Raw genomic sequence first — 26,463 nt, forward strand, 5'->3', positions numbered from 1 at the left:
AGGAACAAGACAAGGATGCCCACTCTCACCACTACTATTCAACATAGTTTTGGAGATTTTACCCACAGCAATAAGAGAAGAAAAAGAAATAAAAGGAATCCAGATTGGAAAAGAAGAAGTAAAACTTCACTGTTTGCAGATGACATGATCCTCTTCATAGAAAACCCTAAAGACTCCACCAGAAAATTACTAGAGCTAATCAATGAATATAGTGAAGTTGCAGGATATAAAATTAACACAGAGATATCCCTTGCATTCCTATACACTAGTAATGAGAAAACAAAAATTAAGGAAATAATTCCATTCACTATTGCAATGAAGAGAATAAAATAGGAATAAATTTACCTAAAGAAACAAAAGACCTATATATAGAAAACTACAAAACACTGATGAAAGAAATCAAAGATGACACAAATAGATGGAGAAATATACCATGTTCATGGATTGGAAGAATCAATATAATGAAAATGAGTATGCTATCCAAAGCAATCTATGGATTTAATGCAATCCGTATCAAGCCACCAACAATATCTTTCAGAGAACTAGAACAAATAATTTCACAGTTTGTATGGAAATACAAAATATCTTGAGTAGCCAAAGCAATCTTGAGAAAGAAGAATGGAACTGGAGGAATCAACCTGCCTGACCTCAGACTATACTACAAAGTTACAGTCATCAAGATAGTATGGTACTGACACAAAGACAGATATATAGATCAATGGAACAAAATAGAAATCCCAGAGATAAACTCATGCACATATGAACACCTTATCTTTGACAAAGGAGGCAAGAATATACAATGGAGAAAAGACAATCTCTTTAACAAGTGGTGCTGTGAAAACTAGTCAACTTTTTGTAAAAGAACGAAACTAGAACACTTTCTAACACCTTATACAAAAATAAACTCAAAAATGGATGAAAGATATAAATGTAAGACCAGAAACTATAAAACTCCTAGAGGAAAACATAGTCAAAACACTCTGACATAAATCACAGCAGACCTCTATGACCCACCTCCCAGAGTAATGGAAATAAAAGCAAAAATAAACAAATGGGACCTAATTAAACTTAAAAGCTTTTGCACAATGAAGGAAACTATAAGCAAGGTGAAAAGACAGCCTTCAGGGTGGGAGAAAATAATAGCAACAGTTAAAGAATTAATCTCAAAATTATACAAGCAGATCTGCAGCTCAAATCCAGAAAAATAAATGACCCAATGAAAAAATGGGCCAAAGGACTAAACAGACATTTCTCCAAAGAAGACATACAGTTGGCCAACAAACACATTGAAAGATCCTCAACTTTGTTCATTATCAGAGAAATGCAAATTGAAACCACAGTGACATACCATCTCATGCCAGTGAGAATGGCTGCTATCCGAAAGTCTACAAACAATAAATGCTGGAAACGATGTGAAGAAAAGGGAACCCTCTTACACTATTGGTGGGAATGCAAACTAGTACAGCTACTATGGAGAACAGTGTGGAGATTCCTTAAGAAACTGGAAATACAACTGCCATATGACCCAGCAGTCCCACTGCTGGGCATACACACTGAGGAAACCAGAATTGAAAGAGACACGTGTACCCCAAAGTTCATCGCGGTACTATTTACAATAGCCAGGATATGGAAGCAACTTAGATGTCCATCAGATGAATGGATAAGAATGCTGTGATAGATATACACAATGGAATATTACTCAGCTATTTAAAAGAATGCATTTGAATCAGTGCTAATGAGGTGGATGAAACTGGAGCCTATTATACAGAGTGACGTAAGCCAGAAAGAAAAGAATATACTGTATTGTATATTACAGTATATTAATACATATATATGGAATTTAGAAAGATGATAACGATGACCCTATATGTGAGATAGCAAAACAGACACAGATGTAAAGAACAGATTTTGGACTCTGTGGGAGAAGGCAAGGGTGGGATGATTTGAGAGAATAGCATTGAAACATGTATATTATCATATGTGAAATAGATCACCAGTCCAGGTTCGATGCTTGAGAAGGGTACTCAGGGCCGGTGCACTGGGATGACCTTAAGGGATGGGATGGGGAGGGAGGTTGGAGCGGGGTTCAAGATGGGGAACACATGTACACTCACGGCTGATTCATGTCAATATATGGCAAAAACCACTACAATATTCTAAAGTAATTAGCCTCCAACTAAAATAAATTAATTAATTTTTTAAAAAAAAGCAAAGACATCACTTTGGCAAGAAAGGAAAAAAAAAAAAGAAAATTTTGTTAACTTGCTAAACCAGTCTGAAGATAATTAGTAGATGAAAAATTAAATAAGAAAATAAAACAAAAACAACAGGCTTTTCTGGCTCTTATCAACCAAGCGATAAATAAAAATGCTGATGGCAAACTAGCTTAGAGGCCTTGTAATGTCTTTGTTCTGAAACACTTTTGCTATTTGGTCCATATTCATCCTTTTATGAATGGAATGGCAAATTGAACAGCATCCAACCTTATTAATATAAATAATGACTGGATGCACTAAGCCAAAACTGACTTCATTTTAAACAGTCTCTGTGTGTGTTATTTAAGTAATTTTGCAGAATATTTTCACTTTGGCTTTGTTTCTTCACTTCAGTAAAGAATTGGGATTAAAAGTTTGGTCATTACTAATCATACATTCAGTGTTATATTGCACAAGTTATCTGACTAGATGAACTAACAAGAAGAAAATTATTATATTAGGTCTTAAAATTGTCTAGATTATGCTGGAATAGAGTGGAATCAATAGAACAAATTACAGCATTGAAGAGTAAGGCAGCTATTTGTTTACAACCTTATGAGCCTCCATGGTGGAACCTGAAACTGGTATCCTTACACAGAGAGGAAGAAAGAGACTGACCATTTCAGATTGCTGGGTAGCAGGTTTTTTAGAAGCAAGGAAGCTTACTTACAAGGCTTACCTTTGGTGGCCCCAAGAGTAATAGGTTTCTGCACTTCCTTCCAGAATCTTAAACTTCTATAGAGAAGCATTAACTGAGTTCTATCATGAACATGGTCCAGATGGCCTTATTACCACATTATTATCTCAAGGCTTTATCTTTGGGACAGCTTCTGGGAGTGGGGGGCCTCCCAGATCTCTCAGTAGGAGACGTGGGTTCGATCTGTTGGTCCAAAAGATCCCCTGGAGGAGGAAATGGCAACTCACCCCAGTGATCTTGGCTGGAAAATCCCATAAACAGAGAAGCCTGGAGGGCTACACTCCATGGGGTCAAAAAGAGTGGGACATGACTGATCACCCACAGACTCATCTCAAGGCTTATCCTTGGGGCAGCTTCTGCTGGGAGTGGGGAAGGCAAATGGAAAACATAAATCAAAAATAAAGAAGGAGATGGGAAGCCTCTGGGTCCATCTGGTGGTTCAAAGCATTGGTCATTTCCTCTTGATTAATTTATCAAAAGGCAGTACCTGGAAATAGTGGTCCAAGCTTTTAGAGTTTCCAAAATCAGGAAACCATGTTAGAAGGAAAGAGTAACAGGCAACGACGAGTACAGTGGACCCTTGAACACACGATGGTTCAGTTCAGTTCAGTTCAGTCGCTCAGTCGTGTCCGACTCTTTGCAACCCCATGAATCGCAGCACGCCAGGCCTCCCTGTCCATCACCAACTCCTGGAGTTCATTCAGACTCACGTCCATCGAGTCAGTGATGCCATCCAGACGTCTCATCCTCTGTTGTCCCCTTCTCCTCCTGCCCCCCAATCCCTCCCAGCATCAGAGTCTTTTCCAATGAGTCAACTCTTCGCATGAGGTGTCCAAAGTACTGGAGTTTCAGCCTTAGCATCATTCCTTCCAAAGAAATCCCAGGGTTGATCTCCTTCAGAATGGACTGGTTGGATCTCCTTGCAGTCCAAGGGACTGTCAAGAGTCTTCTCCAACACCACAGTTCAAAAGCATCAATTCTTCGGCGCTCAGCCTTCTTCACAGTCCAACTCTCACATCCATACATGACTACTGGAAAAACCATAGCCTTCACTAGACAGACCTTAGTCGGCAGAGTAATGTCTCTGCTTTTGAATATGCTATCTAGGTTGGTCATAACTCTTCTTCCGAGGAGTAAGTGTCTTTTAATTTCATGGCTGCAGTCACCATCTGCAGTGATTTTGGAAACCCCCAAATATAAAGTCAGACACTGTTTCCTCTATTTCCCCATCTATTTCCCATAAAGTGATGGGACAAGATGCCATGATCTTCGTTTTCTGAATGTTGAGCTTTTAGCCAACTTTTTCCCTCTCCTCTTTCACTTTCATCAAGAGGCTTTTTAGTTCATCTTCACTTTCTGCCATAAGGGTGGTGTCATCTGCATATCTGAGGTTCTTGTTATTTCTCCCAGCAATCTTGATTCCAGCTTGTGTTTCTTTCAGTCCAGGGTTTCTCATGATGGACTCTGCATAGAAGTTAAATAAGCAGGGTGACAATATACAGCCTTGACGTACTCCCTTTCCTATTTGGAACCAGTCTGTTCCATGTCCAGTTCTAACTGTTGCTTCCTGACCTGCATACAGATTTCTCAAGAGAAATTTCTCAAGGTCAGGTGGTCTGGTATTCCCATCTCTCTCAGAATTTTCCACAGTTTATTGTGATGAGGGTTAGGGACACCAACTCTTCTTGCAGTTGAAAGTCCGCATATAAAACTTATAATGAGCTCTCCATATATATATGGCTTCTCCATATCTGTGAATTTAACCAAGCATGAATTGTGTAGTTCTGTGGAATGTACTACCCAAAAATTCTGCCTATAAGTGGACCCATACAGTTCAAACCTGTGTTGATCAAAGTATATAAGATAATCAAATATGGCTGAATAAACAGAAGAATTTTCTGTCATCACATACAAGCTGAGATTGAGTAATTCATGCAACCAGTAGAGTGATATTAAAGTAGCAACGATAAGTAATTAAGGTTATTGGTGAAGCAAAATTTCTTTGAACAGGTAAGTTATTAATAAGTTCTTCCTTGAGCAGAACAGGTGTTAAAAATTGGTAGTACCTAAACTCCAATGCAAATTAAGAGCAATTATTTTCTATTTAGAGATGCAATAGATTATTGATGAAATAGGTGGTCTGACACTGTTGAAACAGTGGTAAAATAAAATCAACAAGCAGATGGACAGTCTGCTTTCTTATGGAAATGCCCTCCACAGTGGAAGGAACACTGTGCTGCTCAGAATTTTATCTCCTGCCTAAAGCACAGTGTCTGACACACAGTAGTCACTTAAATATTTGATGAATGAATCATAAGATAGATGGAAGGATAGTTGGCAGGGTGGGAAATTGAATGAAGCTGCATAAATATAACGTCAGAGTTACTTTTCCCCCAACAAAATGATTCAGAGGGAGTTTGGATGTCCTTAAGTTCAATTGTTTCATTTTAAAAATAAAGGAATTGTGTTTTAGAAAGTCAGGATTCAAGTTTAAACTTATCCATGAAATAGCAGTATCCCTTATGATATGTAAGATAGTGAGATACAAGGTCTCTAAGTTTAAGAAATATTAATTTTAGTTATGTTAAATATTTTATAATTCAATAGCTATATGAGTGAATTGCTAGAGGCAAATATAAATTTTGATTAAAATAATTTCAGTTTAGTTATTTGAAGTTTGTGCTACTATCCTAATCTCTGTGACAACATATATGTAGGGTTTCTGTAGCTTGGCTCATAGTCTAAGAACCTGACCATGACTCTAAAACCTGACATGTGAAAGAATATATATTTAAAAACCTTCATGAAAACCTTTTATGAAATAAATTACACAAAATTACCCACATGAACTAAAAATAACATTTGTACCAGAATTCATCCAGGCACAAAGATTTTTTAGCAACTAGTGGGTATTTTTGGGGGGCTCCAAAATCACTGAAGATGGTGATTGCAGCCATGAAATTAAAAGACGCTTATTCCTTGGAAGGAAAGTTATGACCAACCTAGGCAGCATATTGAAAAGCAGAGATATTGCTTTGCCAACAAAAGTCTGTCTACTCAAGGCTATGGTTTTTCCAGTGGTTATGTATGGATGTGAGAGTTGGACTGTGAAGAAAGCTGAGTGCCGAAGAATTGATGCTTTTGAACTGTGGTGTTGGAGAAGACTCTTGTGAGTCCCTTGGACTGAAAGGAGATCCAACCAGTCTATCCTACAGGAGATTAGTCCTGGATGTTCATTGAAAGGACTGATGCTGAAGCTGAAGCTCCAATATTTTGGCCACCACATGAGAAGAGTTGACTTATTGGAAAGGACCCTGATGCTGGGAGGGATTGGGGGCAGGAGGAGAAGGGGACAACAGAGGATGAGATGGCTGGATGGGATTGCCGGCTCAATGGACATGAGTTTGAGTGAATTCGAGAGTTGGTGATGGGTAGGGAGGCCTGGTGTGCTGTGATTCATGGGGTCGCAAAGAGTCGGAAACGACTGAGCGACTGAACTGAACTGAACTGAACTGAACTGATGACATCTCACCATTGGAAAAATTTCCCCTTCCATTACACAAAAGAATTCCTATATGGACTTAAGCATTTGACACAGAAAGAAATAGAGTAAATGTGACTTCAACATAAAAAGTTTAATGCCTTAATTTTAAGAAGTGACATTTTAAAAACTTACTCAATTTTCATAGTGTAAGTGTTTTTAATGTTAGTTTCTTGCATAATTCTTACTTTAAGCCTTCATTGACTCAACCTTAGGACTGAATTCCTTCACTAGAAGATCTGTACTGTCCAGTAGATAGAAAATGTGTGTCTGTTATTTAGCTGTCTTATTTTATGGACACAGTGTAACCCCTGACACGTCTAAGATTCCTGAAGACTGTGGCCCTTTGCTCCATGTTCTCCCCACATTCACTATCACCATTACATATCCAATCTCTGGCCCTTCAGGGGATCAATAAAAAAAATTAAATAGTTTATTCTATTATGTATCTTCTTTTGTAAAGTAAATACTTCTGAAATATTTTATGTGTAGGTGGATTTTTGAAAGGTTAGAAATTACACTTTCCAAACTTGTAAGCATTCAAGTGTGAAACTTGGCTGATCTCTAAAGATGATTCTCTTTAAGATGATCAGTTCAGTTCAGTTGCTCAGTCATGCCCAACTCTTTGCGACCCCATGAACCACAGCACACAGACCTCCCTGTCCATCACCAACTCCCGGAGTCCACCCAAACCCATGTCCATTGAGTCGGTGATGCCATCCAACCATCTTATCCTCTGTCATCCCCTTCTTCTCCTGCCCTCAATCTTTCCCAGCATCAGGGTCTTCTCAAATGAGTCATCTCTTCACATCAGGTATTCAAAATATTGGAGTTTCAGCTTCAACATCAGTCCTTCCAATGAACACTCAGGACTGACCTCCCCTAGGGTGGACTGGTTGGATCTCCCTGCAGTCCAAGGGACTCTCAAGAGTCTTCTCCAACACCACAGTTCAAAAGCATCAATTCTTCGGCACTCAGCTTTCTTTATTGTCCAACTCACATCCATACATGACCACTGGAAAAATCATAGCCTTGACTAGATGGACCTTTGTTGATGACAGGCCTTAGTACATGTTATCTAAACCCAGTAATTGTCAACCAGGGGCTGATTTCTCTTTAATATTTATGGAGTAAGTCAATGCTCGCTGCTATGGATTGCATATATTGAACCACTAAGCCCTGGAACCTCAGAATGTAACCTTTTTTGGCAATAGAGTCTTTGCAGAGATAAGCAAAAATGAAATCATAGAGTGAATCATAATCCAGTATGACTGATGTCCTTGTAAAAAGGGATATTTGGACACAATGATAAACATGCAAAAATACAAATTGATCTGAAGAGACACAGAAAGAACTCCATATGAAGATGATGGCAGTATTGAAGGAGATATATGTATAAACCAAGGAACTCCAAAGAGTGCTGACAAACAAGTTGGGGCTAGGATAAGACACAGAACAGCTTCTCGTTCACTGCACTCAGAAGGAACCAATCCTGACAATACATCACATTTGGATTTCTAACATCCAGAACTGTGACATAGTAAATTTCTCTTGGTTAAACCACCCAATCTGTGATAATTTGTCATAGCAATCCTGGAAAATTATCACACTGACCTATATATATATATAAAGTAGCATGCCTATTATCCAGGAAATAGAACCAAAAGTCAGCTTAAAAAACCTAGAAAATTGACAGCATTTTTTCATAATTTATAACTAGAGATTTTATTTGTTTTTATCCTGTCTCTTCTTGAAAACTGCTATGTCATTCAATAATTTTTAAAAATTTGTGTATAATTTAGCACTTAGGGTTATATACTATTTTATATATATATACACACACACATACACACTTAGTGTTATATACTATTAAAATGAAATTATAATAACATAGATGAAAAACATTAATGTATTTGTCATAAAAACATGCCATAGATGACATCCAAAAGTTTTGGATAGCATTTACCTTTGAAGAAGGCAGAAGACATATGACACTTGTTAACAAGGGGAATTAGGGAATCCAGTTATAATTTGCTTCTTTAGGCCAACTGAAACACATATGGGATATGTTTAGTGTTTGTTACATCTGGGTAATAATTACATTGGTGTTATAATATTCTATGGACTTTTATTGCCTTTTTTTATTGTGGTCAAAAACACATAACTTAAAATCACCTATATTGCTGGGGTCCTGCCCCAGTGGATCCAGGGTAATTTGAAGGGGAGACAGAGTAGGAGAGGAAAAACCTACTTATTTAGAAATATAAAAGAGAGATTAGGAAAGAATAGTGTAGTGGGAAATTTAGTGGAGATAAGAGGCTGAATAATTTGGTTTATGCAGAAAACTAATAAAGTTCCAAGACAAGGAACTTGCACCGTCTACATTAGGCCACCAGTGCCCACTTGAATAGCGGAGGGTGCCCCCATCTTAGGCTCCCTCTCACGTGGATCTTAGAAGCCAGGGCAAATAAGTAGACTCGGAGAGCCTCCATGCCCCAGATGGGAATTCAGCCTGAAAAGGAGCGGGAGGGAGAGGGAGAAAGAGAGAGAGAGATTAGACGTGGGGGGAGCCAGATTTCCAAGAAACCAGTTCAAGAAGCTGGTCAGAGAAACTGGTCCATCCTTTATTGTTCAGAAAACTTTTTATACTTTTTGGTTGTACATAGAGATAAATGGATAATACAAAATTATGCAGTGTCAACAGCCCTGACTCTTATCAAGACCAGGCTTTCTCTCCGCATACCTAGTTGTATACATAAGTCTTAGGTGATTTACATCATCTTCCAGCCAGAAGGCCAATTGGCATTTTACAGCCCTTTTCTGATAAGGGTAATAGTGTTGTTCTTCCCAAAGTCTGGTGCCACTCTCAGAAAGCACTAAATAAAGTTACATTCTTACATAGCAAGGACACAACAATTTATAACAATGAAAGAAGTACAGTGATTTATAACAAAGAGAAAGTTCATTAATTCAAAAGTTTAGTATTGCTAACATCAAAACTACTATATTCCTATTTCTGCATCCTGATCACATTGATTAATATCCTCCCAGGTGCCTAAAAGATAAAGGATATGGAGGCCTAGTGGAAAACATTAACTCAACAATGGAACCCTTCACCAAACTAATTCTTAGCCCTAAAAGGCTCTATATCTTTAAGATGTTTTAAGCTTCGTGCCTCTCACGGTTGGGGGCTGTAAACAATCCACAAGTCCGGGCAGACCGGTCAGATACGTTAGAAAGCCATCAAAGTGGTTTAAGCCGAGACATTCTTTTTATATGCAGGAGACTGTTAACTGGAGCCCTAAGTTAATTCCTTTTAGAGGCAGAAGAATGGAAAGCACAGTACAATAAGGCAGGCAGACTCTGGTTTTGGGGGGTAGATGTTCAGGAAAACCCAGGGGGAACCCCTGAAGCCTGACTCACCTTGCCCATCAGGCCACTATGCATGACTTTGTCATGGGTGGGATCTCCTGTGCTGGCTCCCAGCACTATATTAACCATTTTAAGCATATAGTACATTATTGTTAACTACATGCACACTGTTGTGCAGTACATCTAGTATATTTTCATCTTACAAAACTGAAACTTTCTTTTATGTATTTTATAGTTAAAAAAGAATCACATATTTAATGACAAATACTTTTACCTTTAGAAGGCAAAGATATTGTACATGTAGGAGGCCAGAGGGAATCCCATGGGAGATACTGCTGGCTGAAATAATTCTCTAATTCACGACCTTGATCTATGACTTCTATCCTCCTGACTCCTTTGAGTATCCTAGAGCTACATAGGGATTCCCAGGTGGTGCTAGTGGTAAATAATCCAATTGCCAATGCAGGAGACATAAAAGATGCAGTTTTGATTCCTGGGTCAGGAAGATCCTCTGGAAAAGGACATGACAACTCACTCTAGTATTCTTGCCTGGAAAATCCTATGGACAGAGGAGCCTGGAGGGCTATAGTCCATAGGGTCGCAAAGAGTTGGACATGACTGAAGTGACTTAGCATGCATGCACACAGAATGCCCATAAGGCACTTATTCTTCCATGTAATTCAGCTAAATGAGAAACAATTGGTGGGCATATTTAATTTGTAGCTAACATGGTGTCCCAGATTTCCCCTTTGGAAATAAGGGTGCTAGCTATGAGATCCCTGAAGCAAATCTCAGTTTGTTAACTGATAGAATTAGGTAACTCATTTAAGAAATTATATCTTTCTTTTCAGATGCTTCAGGTCTAAATTCTGCATAGTTTTTGTCTGAAAGACTGATCACTTAACAGAATAGATGTATTTTTAATTTTTTTAACTATTTATTTATTTATTGCAAGAAAGCAAAAGAGACACAGATGTATAGAATAGTCTTTTGGACTCTGTGGGAGAGGGAGATGGTGGGATGATTTGGGAGAATGGCATTGAACCATGTATAATAGCATATAGGAAACAAATTGCCAGTCTAGGTTCGATGCAGGATACAGGATGCTTGGGGCTGGTGCACTGGGATGACCCAGAGGGATGGTATGGGGAGGGAGGTGGGAAGGGGGTTCAGGAATGAGAACATGTGTACACCTGTGGTGGATTCATGTCTATGTATGGCAAAACCAATACAATATTGTAAAGTAGAATAGATGTATTTTTTAATTAATCATAAAAAATATTCTTGCTTGAAGACCAACTCAAAGAAAAGGAATGTGAATGTGCTTTATAGGCATTCAAGTAAAGGAGATTCATTTCCTACAGTGAATGCTGTAGGATCCAATGCTCCATGCTTTTGCTTTAACAATTTTGTCCCTACCACTCTTCTCTGAGACAAATACATAATAGTAATAGTTCATTTTACAGGAGACCACCTTCTAAAAATTTTGATTTTTCTACTAGGAATCCAGGAAGACCTTATGGTATTAATAGACCTTAGTTTCTTAACTCTAATACTTGCTTTTTAAAGATCCAGAAATAATGTCTTTAAGAAATGACTAAAGGTAAATATTTTTTTAGTAATACATGTAAAGCCTTTGTTTTTATTATTGAAAAGTGTATTTTGATGTAATGTGAGAAAATAATACCTCCAAACTCATGCTTTTAAAACAGGAGTAACATCTATGCTATAGTTGTTGTTGTTGTCCAGGCACTAAGTTATGTTCAATTCTTTGTGACCACAGGAATTGCAGCATGCCAGGCTTACTGGTCCTCACCATCTCCCAGAGTTTACTCAAACTCAAATCCATTGAGTCTGTGATGCCATCCAACCATCTCATCCTCTGTTGTGCCCTTCTCCTCCTGCCCTCAATCTTTCCCAGCATCAGGCTATTTTCCATTTATTTAAAATGCAGTCTTTTACAAGAAAGTAGATGGGGTTTTGAACTATTTTACAGAGAGATACAAAGATACATAAATACTATGTGGGAACTTCATGGCGGATATTTGCTAAGGCAGATGTTTTATTAATTCATGTGCTTAAGTAAAATTTATCCATTTAACTTTAAATAATGATTTAAAGGTTTTGATATAACTAACAGAGAGTACATTAATTTAATCTTTCAAGTATTCAGCCTGTTGCTTCATTTATAAATTAGGTATTATATCAGGCTGGCCAATTTTGAAATTATTATTTTTCTTCAATTAATAGAAATGTTAAAAATAAAATTGATTTTGCTTATGGTCTATCGTAGTTGCAACACCCTGTAAACTTTATGACAGGATATTTCAATTCTACAAATTGAGGACTGAGGTTACCCAGCTAGTAACTTATCTGAGGTAAACTTTCTAGTAGAAATGGTAGTAGAAATGATAGAAATGAATTAGATGTTTCCTTTTCAAAGGTCACATTTTTAACAGCAAACAACTCTCCAAATTAGAAATATACATAAGAAACTTAATTTAGAAGTGAAATAAGACTTAAGACTTATTTTCTAATATTTGGTAATTCTTTAATATTTAAATCCGCTTTCTATTTATTCTAATAATAGGAACAACTAAGAAGTCTTTTTTTTTTATAAATTTGAAAAACTTACCTCATTTGATGTTACTGGGGATGGGTAGTTACATCAGAATACTAATTGTATATTATTTCACTATTAAATGAGTAAAAAAGTGTTGTATAGTTGTATCTAAATATTTTGATTCTGTATTTTAATGCACAGTCTATATGCTTAAATTGTTCTGTAAGCTCAGAAGGTAAAGAATCCACCTGCAATGCAGGAGACCCAGGTTCCATCCCAGGGTCAGGAAATCCACAAGAAGGGAATGGCTACCCACTGCCTGGAAAATCCCATGGATGGGGGAGCCTGGCAGGCTACAGTCCATGGGGTTGGAAAGAGTTGGACATGACTGGGTGACTAAGCATGGACACACACACAGGAATATCTTTCACAATTTGAATTATTTATTTCTCTCTCTGTGTGTTATAGAAGTGTTTTAAAGCTTTCTAAAATTAAAACCTCAAGTTTATCTTCCATATCCTATTATTTCAAAACAAATGATTTAAATCTATGATTGTTCTATGAAGACATACTTTTTATGTAATTGAATGAAGCTATAGAAAGGTTTCTTTTTATTTAAAATCAAATGATACTTCTAATTTGGAATGCCAAAGTACTACACAGAGATCAGTTATATTACATTTTTGAAAAGACAGGAAATGAATGATGATTTCAAAAAATATATTAACTGTTTCCCCTATCATTTCAAGTGCATATTTAGCATGAAAAAAAAGTTAAGTTATTGCAATGGAATTTCTTTTCTGCCTTTCTTGATGTAAGAGTATACTATGGTTGATTAATAATTAAATAACAAAATTTAAAGGAACAAACTTTTCCTTTTGGGTACTCCTTTCCTCCTTTTGCACACTCACTGACCTTTCAATGCTTTCTTTCTTTCCTCAGGAACATCTCAGGATATGGATATCACAGGGTTAGCAAATAGAGGAAGTTTGTGGAGAAGACTATGAGTATAATTAAATTGGTCCCACTGTGTTTCCTAACCATCCAGGTATCAGAACCTAGTATATTCTGTATCATTTATAACTTCCATTGAATTATCTGTCTTTAAATATATTCCAGTGTTCCCCCAAATAATACCAGATGGTTTTATCAAATAAACATTATTCATTTCTCCATTTACTGAAAAGACAATTTTGGTTCTATCTTGTGCTTGAAAATATATGTTTAGTCTACAGAAAATGGTCAATAAGGTAGGATCACTAGGTGTAGAAGCTCAGATTGGATGGGATTATAGACATGCAAACAAGTAATTATGGTAATATGTGATATGGGTGTAAATAAAATTATTTTTATTGGTATATTCATTTCCTATTGCTGCTATAACAAATTAACCACAAACTAGTAGCTTTACTAAATACAAATTTATTCTATTTGTGAATATTGGAATTCTAGAATCAAGGTGTTGGTATGACTGCATTCCTTCAGGAGGCTATGTTTTTCAGCAATTAGAGACCTTCTGCATTGTATTGGCTTATGACCTATTCTTCTATCAATTCAATAGTTTTCTTTGTCATATTTTCTACCCACTTTTGACTTCTGCAACCCTCTCAGAAATGCCCTTTTGATTACACTGGACCCACTGAGATGATTTGAGACATAGACATTTTTGAGGGTCACAGCTTGGTCTACAAATAGGCTATGTAATATAGGGCAATATTTCTCCTCAGGGGGAAGGGAGCATGTGAGAGTCTCCACAGAAGAGACCACCTCTGAATCAGGTCTTTAATGGAATGATGAATCATTGGTATGACTCTAATACATGGAAAGCAGTAATATAAACGTCAGTAATATGATTCACAAAAGTCACTTTGGAAAACTGTTTAATTTAGATGTCATCTCTGTCTTGACTTTTATTATACCACTTTTGTTATACCATATTATAAAGAGAATAGGAATAGTCTAACAGAGGCTGAATCATCATCAGGATTTACCTCCTGAGTTCCCTGGTGAAGAGAAAAAGAGAACTGGGTCTCGGTAAATAAAACAAGGTGAGGAAATCGCTATTAAATAGCAACCACAATTCTATCCCAACCACTTTTTTTAAATTATTATTGAACATAGACTCTAAACATCTCAATTTAGCTGCTTGCTGCAACATCCTTACATTATATAATCAATACTTATAAAAATTATATTGTACTTATTAGCTTTATTCTTATTCAATCTTCTTTCTTCCCTTGTGGTCTCTTATTGTCTTATAGCTACCACTCTCATTTATGTTCACTGTGTATGAGATGGAGAAGTGGCTGTTTTTTTCTACATCACATTCAGTTCAGTTCAGTTCAGTTCAGTTCAGTTCAGTTCAGTCGCTCAGTCGTGTCCGACTCTTTGCAACCCCATGAATCGCAGCACCCCAGGCCTCCCTGTCCATCACCAACTCCCGGAGTTCACTCAGACTCATGTCCATCGAGTCAGTGATGCCATCCAGCCATCTCATCCTTGGTAGTCCCCTTCTTCTCCTGCCCCCAATCCCTCCCAGTATCAGTCTTTCCCAATGAGTCAACCCTTCGCATGAGGTGGCCAAAATACTGGAGTTTCAGCTTTAGCAACATTCCTTCCAAAGAAATCCCAGGGTTGATCTCCTTCAGAATGGACTGGTTGGATCTCCTTAATCCTATTTATTTCCATGGAGTCTTGATTTAATTGATCTAACTCCAATGGAAGAGGGATGGACAGGCCACTCCAAAGCACTGCCCATAGAAATCAGGTGTTACTTATCCTGTGGTTCATCATCTTCTGTTTCTTGAAATATGATGCTTAAGTTATTAAATAACCTTAAGTTTTAAATTTTATATTATCAGCTAAAGTTTTAGCATTCAGAGGAAGATGGAAGTTTGAGGCTTAGCAGATGCATTACACCCTGGAAGTCCTGAAGGTCATTCCTAAATCATCAAGACAACCCTTTCTCCAGAATCAAAGCATAATGGGGCTACAATTATATCTATTACTGGGTAGTTTAGGGCATGGTGGAGAGGCAAATTAAGAAGCAGGTGAGCAAAGTTACACATCCAACTGAGAAAATAAAGCCAGGGGAGTAAATGAACATAAGGGAAGTGAACAGAGATGGACCTGACACTCAGTCAACACTTTGGTCCACCTTCCCAGTAAGAAGATGGCACCGTGGTAAAGAATCTGCCTGCCAATGCAGGAGACACAAAGATTCAGGTTTGATGCCTTAGTCAGGGTAGATCCCCCAGAGTAGTAAATGGCAACCTGCTCCAGTATTCTTGCTTGGAAAATTCCATGGACAGAGGAGCCTGGTGGGCTACAATCCATGGGGTCACAAAGAGTCAGACATGACTGAGCATGCACGAACACACACAAGAAACCATTTGGGATAGAAAATAAATTCTATAATGCTGGATAGTGATGCTTATGAAGTACAAGGTTAAATAATATATTACTGTTAAAAATCACTTGGTAAGACATGAAACACATAGATTGGAAATTATTTTTGCCATAGTGCTCACATGTACAGCCACAATGTAAACCCAAGTCTCATGAAAGTTTACAGAGATTTTCTGGTTACATTTTATATCAGGATGATTAGCTGCAGAAAACTAAATACCAACAGTTTGTACAATCCCTTTGTAGTAGTACAATTTCTGACTTTTTCATTTGGAAAGGAGGTTTTTAAAGTAAGTTTAGGCTTTAAGTTTATTGAACTATGTGAAATTATAGACGAATAAAATAATTGATTTGTTTTCCTTCAGTATAAAGAAAAGGTGTGACAAGTGTAATCTATAGTGATTTTTTTAGTAGTAAATTTCAATAAATCTGGAATTATTTGAACAAAATTTTCTGTATTTCTCATTTGTCTTATAAAGCTTGGCTTTACTTTTGCTATGTATAATTTATAAACTTCATATCTAATAGCTACTTTCTGAATGGTAAAAGGAGAAAAGTGCATGCTCAGTCATGTCTGACTCTTTGTGACCCCATGGATTGTAGCTCACCAGGCTCCTCTGTCCATGGAATTTTCCAGGCAAGAATACTGGTGGTTGCCATTTACTACTCCAGGGATCTCCCCTGACTCAGGCATCAAACCTGCATCTCTTGTGTCTCTTACATTAGCAATAATTTATTAGTTCAATATATTAGTACAAGAACAAAAAGAAGACTAAAAATAAATTCAAAATATTATAGCTAGAAAATTTTCAGCTATTCTGCTATAAGCTGTCAATGAAAGTAAGTTCACTATCTAAAAATGCCAGATCAGCCAACAAAATGTCTCAATTCATCCGTTTTGCATTACTGTGAATTTTTAAAAGTAGATTGGATAAGAGCACCAGAAATGGTGAAATAATATGTATCACTAAATTTTTTTCTATTTAAAATGTGGGGAATGTCAGGGAAATAATAAAGCTAACCAATGTTACACATGGAGTATGATATTCACAGGACAGTTTCTCCATTGGCAAATGGATTGAATAAATTGAATAAATCCAGTTTAGAAATTCAATTTGAATTTAGAAATAGATGTTTTAATCAATTAAGGATAGATAACAAGCTTAGGATATGATTTATTGCTTTATACATTTTTATTGATGTGAAGAAATTAATACTTTGTAGATCTTTTATTATTAAGGAGCTTGTGAAAATTGTATCAGTTTAGGCATCTACTAGTATGAAAATTTAAATCTAGCTATTTCTTCTCCAAAATATTGCTCATATGAAAGCATATGTGTATTTGTATATTTTCCTGAAATTCCCACATAATGACACACATGTAAATTTTTAGACAAAATGTTATTTTCTTTTGTGCCAGAAGTTACTTCAACTTGTCTAGGAATTGACAAAGCCATTGTTGCATTTTTTCAGAGGGGTATAATGGCAATGCCATGTTATATTTATTGTTATTTTATGACTCTGTCAAAAAAATATATAATTTTGTTATACTCTGCTATAACAGGAATAAAAATAAGTGACACTTTAGAGAGTAATGTTGAGTAATGCTGACTCATGTTATGCTCGTAGGGATTGTTGGGTCAAAGTTATGAAGAATTTTAATCTATTCTCTTAATTTAAAATATCACTTTTTAATTCTTCAATTCCCCTGCCATTTTAGTGAGCTATCTGTTTTTTGTTTTGTTTTGTTTATTTTTGGAAGCTCTGGAAAACCAAATATCCAAGTTTATAGCACTGTATATAAAGTGAAAGTAAACCCGTAGCCTATGGGGTCTCTGTTTTATTTGTGGGAAAAAAAATTTTTCAAGTTGATAGTGGATGTTATAAAACCTGTCTTATTGGGTTAAAAATCTTTTCAGCAAAGTAATTTCTAAGGTTTTTAGCAAAGTTAAAATCATACACTATACACTTACAGATAGGCATGTCATTATTATCAATTTGTCTGATCATATATTTATTATTAGCTTATCCTGTAACACCCTTAGAGAAGGAAATGCAACCCACTTCAATATTCTTGCCTGGAAAATCCTATGGATAGAGGAGCCTACAGTTCATGGGGTCACAAAGATTCAGACACAACTTAGTGACTAAACAACAACATCCTATAACATATATTGCCCAGGCACATATGTATGACATATCTAAGGCCTATTATATTCATTGCCAGTATTATGTTTATATGCTAACATGGCAGGAGATTCATTGAATTTATCTCCTAGAGATAAGGGGTGCTACTAGCATTTTGCTACTGGTGAATATGAAAATTTCTCATTAACTTAGTCAATTTTATTATGTTAAATATGCTGGGATAAATAATTTTATTGATAAGAAATTGTGTGTAATATGCCAGCATATGCCAACACCACCTTCTCTCATTAATATTTTTACTAAGTACTTATAAAAAACAGTTTTTCACTAAATTTCAGCATAGAACACAAGAAATATGGATATATTTGTCTAAGAAAATATTTTCTGGAAACATATATACAGCAAATATTAAAGGAAGTCATAAAATCAAGGCACAGAAAATATTTCCTTGCACTGATTACTGACAATTCAAAATGGAAGTATAAGTTTAGTAATAATTATATAAAGCAGTAGAAAAAATCTCAGTCTTAAAATATGCTCTTATGACTTGTATTTATGGTTCTGGAAAAATAACAGAAATGCCCTCCTGCCTTAACCAATTAGTAAAAAAGAAAAAAAAAAGGGAAATAACCATGTCAAGACAGTTTTTATAGCTATAATTTTTTTCCCCACTGAGCCCCTCTTAAAAAAAAATATACAATTTTTTACTTTTGTTTCAGTTCAGTTCAGTTCAGTGGCACAGTCGTGTCCAACTCTTTGCGACCCCATGAAATGCAGCACGCCAGGCCTCCCTGTCCATCACCAACTCCTGGAGTTCACTCAGACTCACGTCCATCGAGTCAGTGATGCCATCCAGCCATTTCATCCTCTGTCATCCCCTTTTCCTCCTGCCCCCAATCCCTCCCAGCATCAGAGTCTTTTCCAATGAGTCAACTCTTCGCATGGGGTGTCCAAAGTACTGGAGCTTCAGCCTTAGCATCATTCCTTCCAAAGAAAGCCCAGGGTTGATCTCCTTCAGAATGGACTGGTTGGATCTCCTTGCAGTCCAAGGAACTCTCAAGAGTCTTCTCCAACACCACAGTTCAAAACGATCAATTCTTCGATGCTCAGCCTTCTTCACAGTCCAACTCACACATCCATACATGACTACTGGAAAAACCATAGCCTTCACTAGACAGACCTTAGTCGGCAGAGTAATGTCTCTGCTTTTGAATATGCTATCTAGGTTGGTCATAACTTTTCTTTCAACGAGTAAGCATCTTTTATGTTTACAGCAATATGAGCAGAAGGTCCAGAGATTATCCATATATGCCTTGTGCCCCAATATAGAACCTTCTCCCTCATTCCTCATCATTCCTCATTGCAGTGGTACATTTGTTGTTACTGATGACTCGTACATTGACACATCATTGTCATCCAAAGTTCATATTGTACATTAGGGTTCACTTTTGGTGTTGCATTTTCTGTAGGAGTGAACAAACATATAATGACATGTATCCACCATTTTGGTATTATAGAACAGTTTCACTGTCTTACCTACCCACCCCCCCAAAAAAAAAGGAACATTTAATGAATACGTGTGTCATCCTTGTACAGAAGTCATGCTAATCTTTCCTGTATCCTTCCAATTTTAGCATTTGTGCTGCTGAAGTAAACACAGGAAATGTTGAAATGTTCTCTTTTGAGCACTAATGAGGACACCTGCTGACCACAGGCAGGGGTCAGTCCTGGTCCAGGTGGGTGGCATGTAGGTTTTCCAGGAAGGCAAACAGAGCTCAGTTAGAGCCCACAAGTTGTGCTGTGTGGCTTTGGGTTGTGGGGAGGGTTAATTGTAAGTCCTGATGGAGGGGTGGGGTGAAGATGGGCTTGGGTGCACAGAGCCATCAGGAGCTCAGAGAATTTCAGAAGAACCAGGTGCTATGAGCTGCTCCACAATCATTCTTGCCAAAGGACACTGGATCTCATGGGATTTGGGGAATTCTAGGTGAACGGCACATAAGGGGAGTCCTGAGGTGAGAAACGTCTATTAGTCCCAAATTCCAGATGCCTTCTTCCAAGACTCACCTGTAAGGAGATTGGTTCACACCACCTATGAAACAAACCCCGATCCTCATGGATGCTGTCCCCTACCCGCAGAGTCTTAGTGTGGCAGAGCCTCCTCAGAGGCGCCTGGACAGGTGAGAACAAGACGTGTAGCTGCCAGACCAGCGGCCATTTTCCAGAGCAGGAAAGTGAATGGGTCGTGCTTAGGCCCCAAATCTTTAGCTTTCCAGGCCAGGACAGTGATGAGGGCTTCTGGAGTCGCAATTTTGTATTAGCCAAGTCCAAGGCCAGGACACCCCGGGCTGTGCCATTCCACTGCACACCCTTGGTCCAGTTGTTTCTCCTGGCCGCTGAGAGGTATCTAGGATTTGTGTGAGAGACCATGGTCACCTCTCCTCCTAAGAGAAGCTTCAGGTCATTAATCTCTGTTTCTGACCCAACTGAGTTGCCAATAGTCTGCTGGGGATCTAGACTCTTCACCCAAGCTCCTCCATCAGGAAATGTGCTCCTTTGAGCGCCATGTGAGATACAGATGTACTGAGGCCAAAGTCTAATACAGGTGAGTGGAGTGTGGGGTTTCCCAAGAAGGCAAAGAGCACAGTTAGCTCCCGAAGAGTGTGTTATATGACTTTGGGTTTGTGACGGGCTTAGGTGAGGGTCTCAGGATGGGGAGGATGGCAGAGATGCACTGTGTCCAATAGGAAGAGGCAAATAGGAACTAAAGGACAGTTATTGAGAAGTGAAGAGATTCCTTCGAGTGTTCCAGGCTACTGTTTGCAAAAGAATTTTAGGCTGTATTAGGCAAAGTGAGGACCCAGATAGAACCTGGAAATCGCACTGAGTTGGAGAAGTAGAGACTGAAGTTGCAGTAGTTAAAGCAGTTGGAATTTGTGAGACAGTAGAAAGGGAAGGAAGTGGCACACAAAGAACTCTGGTGGTTGCAGAGGGGTTCTCTGATGTCTTCAGCTGAGTACTGATCTATGCAGTGGTTTCAGGAAACTACCAATGCCAGGAAAAGAATCAGAATGGAATAGTTAATCTTTGTATATCAAGTATACTCAAAATTTGCCCATATCCCATTGATTATAATGCAAAGCCCTCCTAGATATGGCACAGCTGTGCTGTGGGATGAATTGTATACCTCAGAAAGTTCTGCTGAAGCCCTAACCTCTGGTTCTGTGAAAGTGAACTTATCTGGACATGGGGTCTTTGAAGATTTAGTAAGATATAAAATGAAGTTATACTGGATTGGTGTCCTTATAAGAAGAGAAGAGACACAGAGACAAACACAGAAAAGAATGTTCTGTGAGGACAGAGACATACTGAGGGAAAAACCTCCATGGGACAATGAAGAGAGAGATTGGAGTTTGTAGCTGCAAGCTAAGGAATGGTAAGGATTGCCAGCATTATGAGACTATGGCCCTTATAACACCTGATTCTTTAATTCTAGCCTCCAGAATTGTGAGGAAATACATCTCTATTGTTTTAAGCCACCTAGTTTGTGAGAATTATTTTGTGGCAGCTCTCAAATTTCTATAGACTGGTAGAATCCTTAGGAAAATAGCAAATTAGCCATAGAATAAAGACTGTTCTAGTCCCACTCTGATAGAATTTCAGTTCAGTTCAGTTCAGTGGCACAGTCGTGTCCGACTCTTTGCGACCCCATGAATCGCAGCACGCCAGGCCTCCCTGTTCATCACCAACTCCCAGAGTTCACTCAGACTCACATCCATTGAGTCAGTGATGCCATCCAGCCATCTCATCCTCTATCGTCCCCTTCTCCTCCTGCCCCCAATCCCTCCCAGCATCAGAGTCTTTTCCAATGAGTCAACACTTCGCATGAGGTGGCCATAGTACTGGAGTTTCAGCTTTAGCATCATTCCTTCCAAAGAAATCCCAGGGCTGATCTCCTTCAGAATGGACTGGTTGGATCTCCTTGCAGTCCAAGGGACTCTCAAGAGTCTTCTCCACACCACAGTGATAGAATTTAGTCCACAACTAATCAAGTTGAAAGTTAAAAACAAGAATTCAGAGGATCAGAATAATCCAATGAACTGAACTATATCCCAGAAGAGGACCCAAATCAAATTAAAATATTTTTTAAAATTCCACAAAACTTGAAATTCATATAATCTGTCATGCCATCAACATGTCCAGACATGCAAGAAGCAGAAAATATAACTTATAACCAGGAGAAAGATCAATCAGTACTAGAAAGCACAGAGCTGATAAATTTTTAAAATAAAGATATTGAAATGGTTTTATAAATATACTTCACATATTCAAGACAAGAGATAAAAACATTAATATGATGAAGAGAGAACTGCAGGATATGAGAACAATTCAGATAGAAATGAAAAATGCACTACCTTTGAAGATCCCTGGAGAAGGGAATCGCTACCCACTCCAGTATTCTGGCCTGGAGAAGTCCATGGGGCCACAAAGAGTTGGACATGACTGAGTGACTTACACTTAATGAAAATACATTGTATAGGATTAAAAACAGATTAGACAGTTTAAAATTTAAAAAAAAAAACATGAAACTTGCAGCTATAACATTAGACACTATTCAAAATAAAACAAAGATAGAAAAAATAGTAAGAAAAAATGAAGAGACTATCAATGAACCTCAGGAAAGCAGCAAGTGTTTTAATATATCTGTAGTTGAATTCCAAGGAAAGGGGTAGAGATGGAGGTGAATAAAAATCATTTGAAGAGATAATGACAATAGAACTATGCAATATTATGAAAATTGTAAACCCACAAATCCAAAAGACTTTGTCTTTTAAGTGTTGAAAGAAAACTAAATAATTTTCCTGTTTTCAAAAATGAAGACTCACATAACTCAGAAATAGAAAAATGGAAAGAATTTTCTATCAGCAGATCAACAATAAAGAGTTTCAAAGGAAGTCCTTCAGACAGAATGAACATGATACCAGGTGAAAATTTGGTTTTATACAAATGAGGGAAACAGCAGAAATATACATATGAAGGAAAACATGTTTTGTTTTCATATTTTTCATTGTTTTAGATTAAGTGTAGAACTTTTCTGTCATTCCAAAGAGTTTCATAACCCCCTTTCAGTCGATGCTCTCCTTCTGATTCTTGCTTTCTATTACGACAGTTCCACCCTTCTTAAAATTTACATAAATGCAACCAAAGCTGTATTTAGTAGCTATACCTGGATTTCTTCACTTAGCGTAACATTTTGGAGATGCATCTCTTTTGTTCCATGTATCAGTACATTATACTTTTTATTGCTGAGGTTCTGTATCTGATGGATATTTGCATTATTTCATGTTTTGGGCTTTTATGAATAAGATGATACTGATATTTATGTACCCATCATATCTTCTTGATGGGAGAGTGGATAGGATAAGAACTCAGTGTATATTTTCCATTATAAGAAACTGCAAAATTATGTTCCAAAGTGGCTGTGCCTATGCCCTGTGCTCAGTCACTCAGACCTGTCTGATTCTTTGTGACCTTATGGGTTGCAGTCACCAGGATCCCATGTCTATGAGATTTCCCAGGCAAGAATACTAGAGTGGGTTGCCGTTTTCTCCTCTGTGTTCCTGCATTGGCAGGCAGATTCTTCACTTCTGAGCCACCAGGGAAGTCCAAAGTGGCTATACCACTCAGTTCCCAAAATCAATGTATGGAAGTTTCCATAACTAAATATCCTTGCCAATATTTTGCATCTTGAGTCTTTAAATTTTAGCCATTATAGTGGTGTCTCATTGTAGATTTAATAGCCATTTTTCTAATGATTAGAGATGTTAAAAATATTTTCACCTACATATTTCCAGTCCACATATAATTTTTTGTGAATGATTCATTTAAATTCATTGCCTTTTAAATTGCCTATTTTTCTTATCATGGAATTGAAAGTGTTATTTATATATCTGTAAATAAGACCTCAATGTGTGGTAATCATTTTCTATGCATATATGGGTAGTCACTTTATTTTCTTAACATGTCTTTTTTTTTTTAAGTAGAGTATATCAATTTTTCTTTCATGCTTTTATTTTTATGAAACACTTTCTTTACTCAAAGTCATTGCATTTAAATTTTTTCTTCCAGGTTTTTACAGTTTTTAATTCTGTCGCTTAGGTCTATGACCCACTTAGAGTTAGTCTTTTCATGTGGCATGAGCTCTGAGTCTAAATAGGTGGGTTTTTTGTTTTTGTTGTTTTGTTTTCATATGATATACATTTTTTCCATGCCTACTTGTTGAAAAGGCTATTGTTTACTCTTTGATTTCTCTTTTTATCTTTGTAAAAATTATGAATGACTCCATGTGTATAATTCTAATTCTTAGGTTTTATTCTAGTGCATTAGTCTATGCAGTCTTCTTAAGTCATTAGCATGAAGTCTTAATTATTGTACCTCTATAATAAACAGTGTACTCAGATAGCTTAAGTCTTCCAAGTTTGGTCTCATTTTTCAAAATTGTTTGTGTCATACTATATTCTTTGAAGTTCTACATCACAGGTATATGCAGTAGTCAAAACTCATTCAATTGTAACTATAAAATAGGTGATTTTTTTTTATTTTATGTTAATCATACTTTTAAAAAGTTGGCAAAGACGTCTTTGAACTATAATTTTCCTTCTAGATACAGCTCATGTCTTGCTTCTTTGCTGTGTACAGCATATTGGCTGATTTAAAGAATATGTGCTGCCAAACCATATAGGGAATGTGCCTTTCATCAAAGGACTACTCAGCTGAAGCATGGGAGGCCTTAGTAAAATGCTGTGATCAGATGGAAATAAATCAGTGTTTTCAATTATGCCTTTACGTAAATGTGGCAAGTTCTAATTTCACATTTGATATTTTGAGGGAAATAAGAGAATAGATGACAATTTTAAGGAAGTTGTTATAAGATGTCATTCCAAAATAGAATCTGATATGACACTGTTTAACTAATTCGCTTCCTCTTTCATCACGGTTACTTGATTTAGGAATAACAAATGATACCTACTAACACTAGCCAGTAATATAAGGAAATTTCTGGGAAAAACCCAAAACAGAAACTGAAAGGAAAAGTTTACTGTAAAATATAAATAAAGAAAAATAACATAAATATCAGTTGGATTCTACGAATTGTATAAACACCATCAAGCAATAAGTGCATGTGAACACTGACTTTGTGTGCTTGTGTTGATGATTGACAGGGTAAGTACAACTGAGATGTTTCAGTCTGGAAAGCAAAAAGCTGTAAACCTGTACACTGATCCTTATCAAAGCAGTTTTTAAATGTTTTTCCATAGCAGAAATTGTAGGAAAGAAAATGTGGTATTGAAATTCTATCAGGCACTATTTCAAGAGTTAGTGATACAAAAAGTAATTTTTGCCCCCTCTGTCACATGGCTTTTCCCCCTCAAGTACTTTAATTCTGTGTTTTTTCTCCCCCTCTTACAAGGACACCAGTCATATTAGGTTAGGAGGCCATCTTACTCCAGCATGACCTCATCTTAATTTAACTAAATTCATGTGCAATGGCCTTATTTCCAAATAAGGTCATATTACAAAGTACTGGGAACATATTTTTTCTGAGGAGACACAATTCAACCAATAACAATCAGTTTCTATGGTCATTCATAAGGTTTTTTATTGACCTCTTATACAATCGCCTTCACATAACATTAGTTTGTGTGCTCCATGAAAGTTGAAATTACTCATTTTTGTATCACTAGCCCTTGGCATAGTCCCTGACACCTAGTGAAAGCTCAAAAATTCATATGGTTATGTAAATGTAGGACATTTATATAATGTCCTGCTATACCAGTATGAAGTATGAATAGGGTGAAATCATGCTGCTACTGCTGCTAAGTTGCTTCAGTCGTGTCCGACTCTGTGCCACTCCATAGACGGCAGCCCACCAGGCTCCCCCGTCCCTGGGATTCTCCAGGCAAGAACACTGGAGTGGGTTGCCATTTCCTTCTCCAGTGCATGAAAGTGAAAAGTGAAAGAGAAGTCGCTCAGTAGTGTCTGACTCTTCGAGACCCCATGGACTGCAGCCTACCAGGCTCCTCCATCCATGGGACTTTCCAGGCAAGAGTACTGGAGTGGGGTGCCATTGCCTTCTCTGGGTGACATCATATTTCACCTTTTACTAGTGTTGTGTCTTTTCATACTTCATAAATATGATAGTGTGTATAAAGTGTTTACCAAGTTGTGTAGCATACAGGAAGCACCCAATAAATAATCAAACTAGTATGATTATAACTTTTTATTTATTCTTCATTCCCTACTTTCAATACCCAGGTTCTCCCTACTTCAATTACACAGATATCTTAAAGTTTAGGAAATGATAGTAGGTGAAATTACAATTTAAAAATAAGGGATGCACTTATAGAATTAATAAAAAATCATAATGAACCAAATGTCCTCTAAGGACATCACTTTTCCATAAAATATCCTGCCTGCTGGC

General features: G+C 37.2%; 1 non-coding gene across 1 annotated transcript; it reads right to left on the minus strand.

Moving 5' to 3' along the window:
- Nucleotides 1-19,535: 19,535 nt before the first annotated feature.
- LOC138428007 (U6 spliceosomal RNA) lies at nucleotides 19,536-19,642 on the minus strand. The gene has a single exon (XR_011252251.1). It is a non-coding gene; the product is annotated as a U6 spliceosomal RNA (small nuclear RNA).
- Between the last annotated feature and the right edge of the window lie 6,821 nt (nucleotides 19,643-26,463).

The sequence above is a fragment of the Ovis canadensis genome, chromosome 22, assembly GCF_042477335.2.
Source record: "Ovis canadensis isolate MfBH-ARS-UI-01 breed Bighorn chromosome 22, ARS-UI_OviCan_v2, whole genome shotgun sequence".
Classification (NCBI taxonomy): Eukaryota; Metazoa; Chordata; class Mammalia; order Artiodactyla; family Bovidae; genus Ovis; species Ovis canadensis.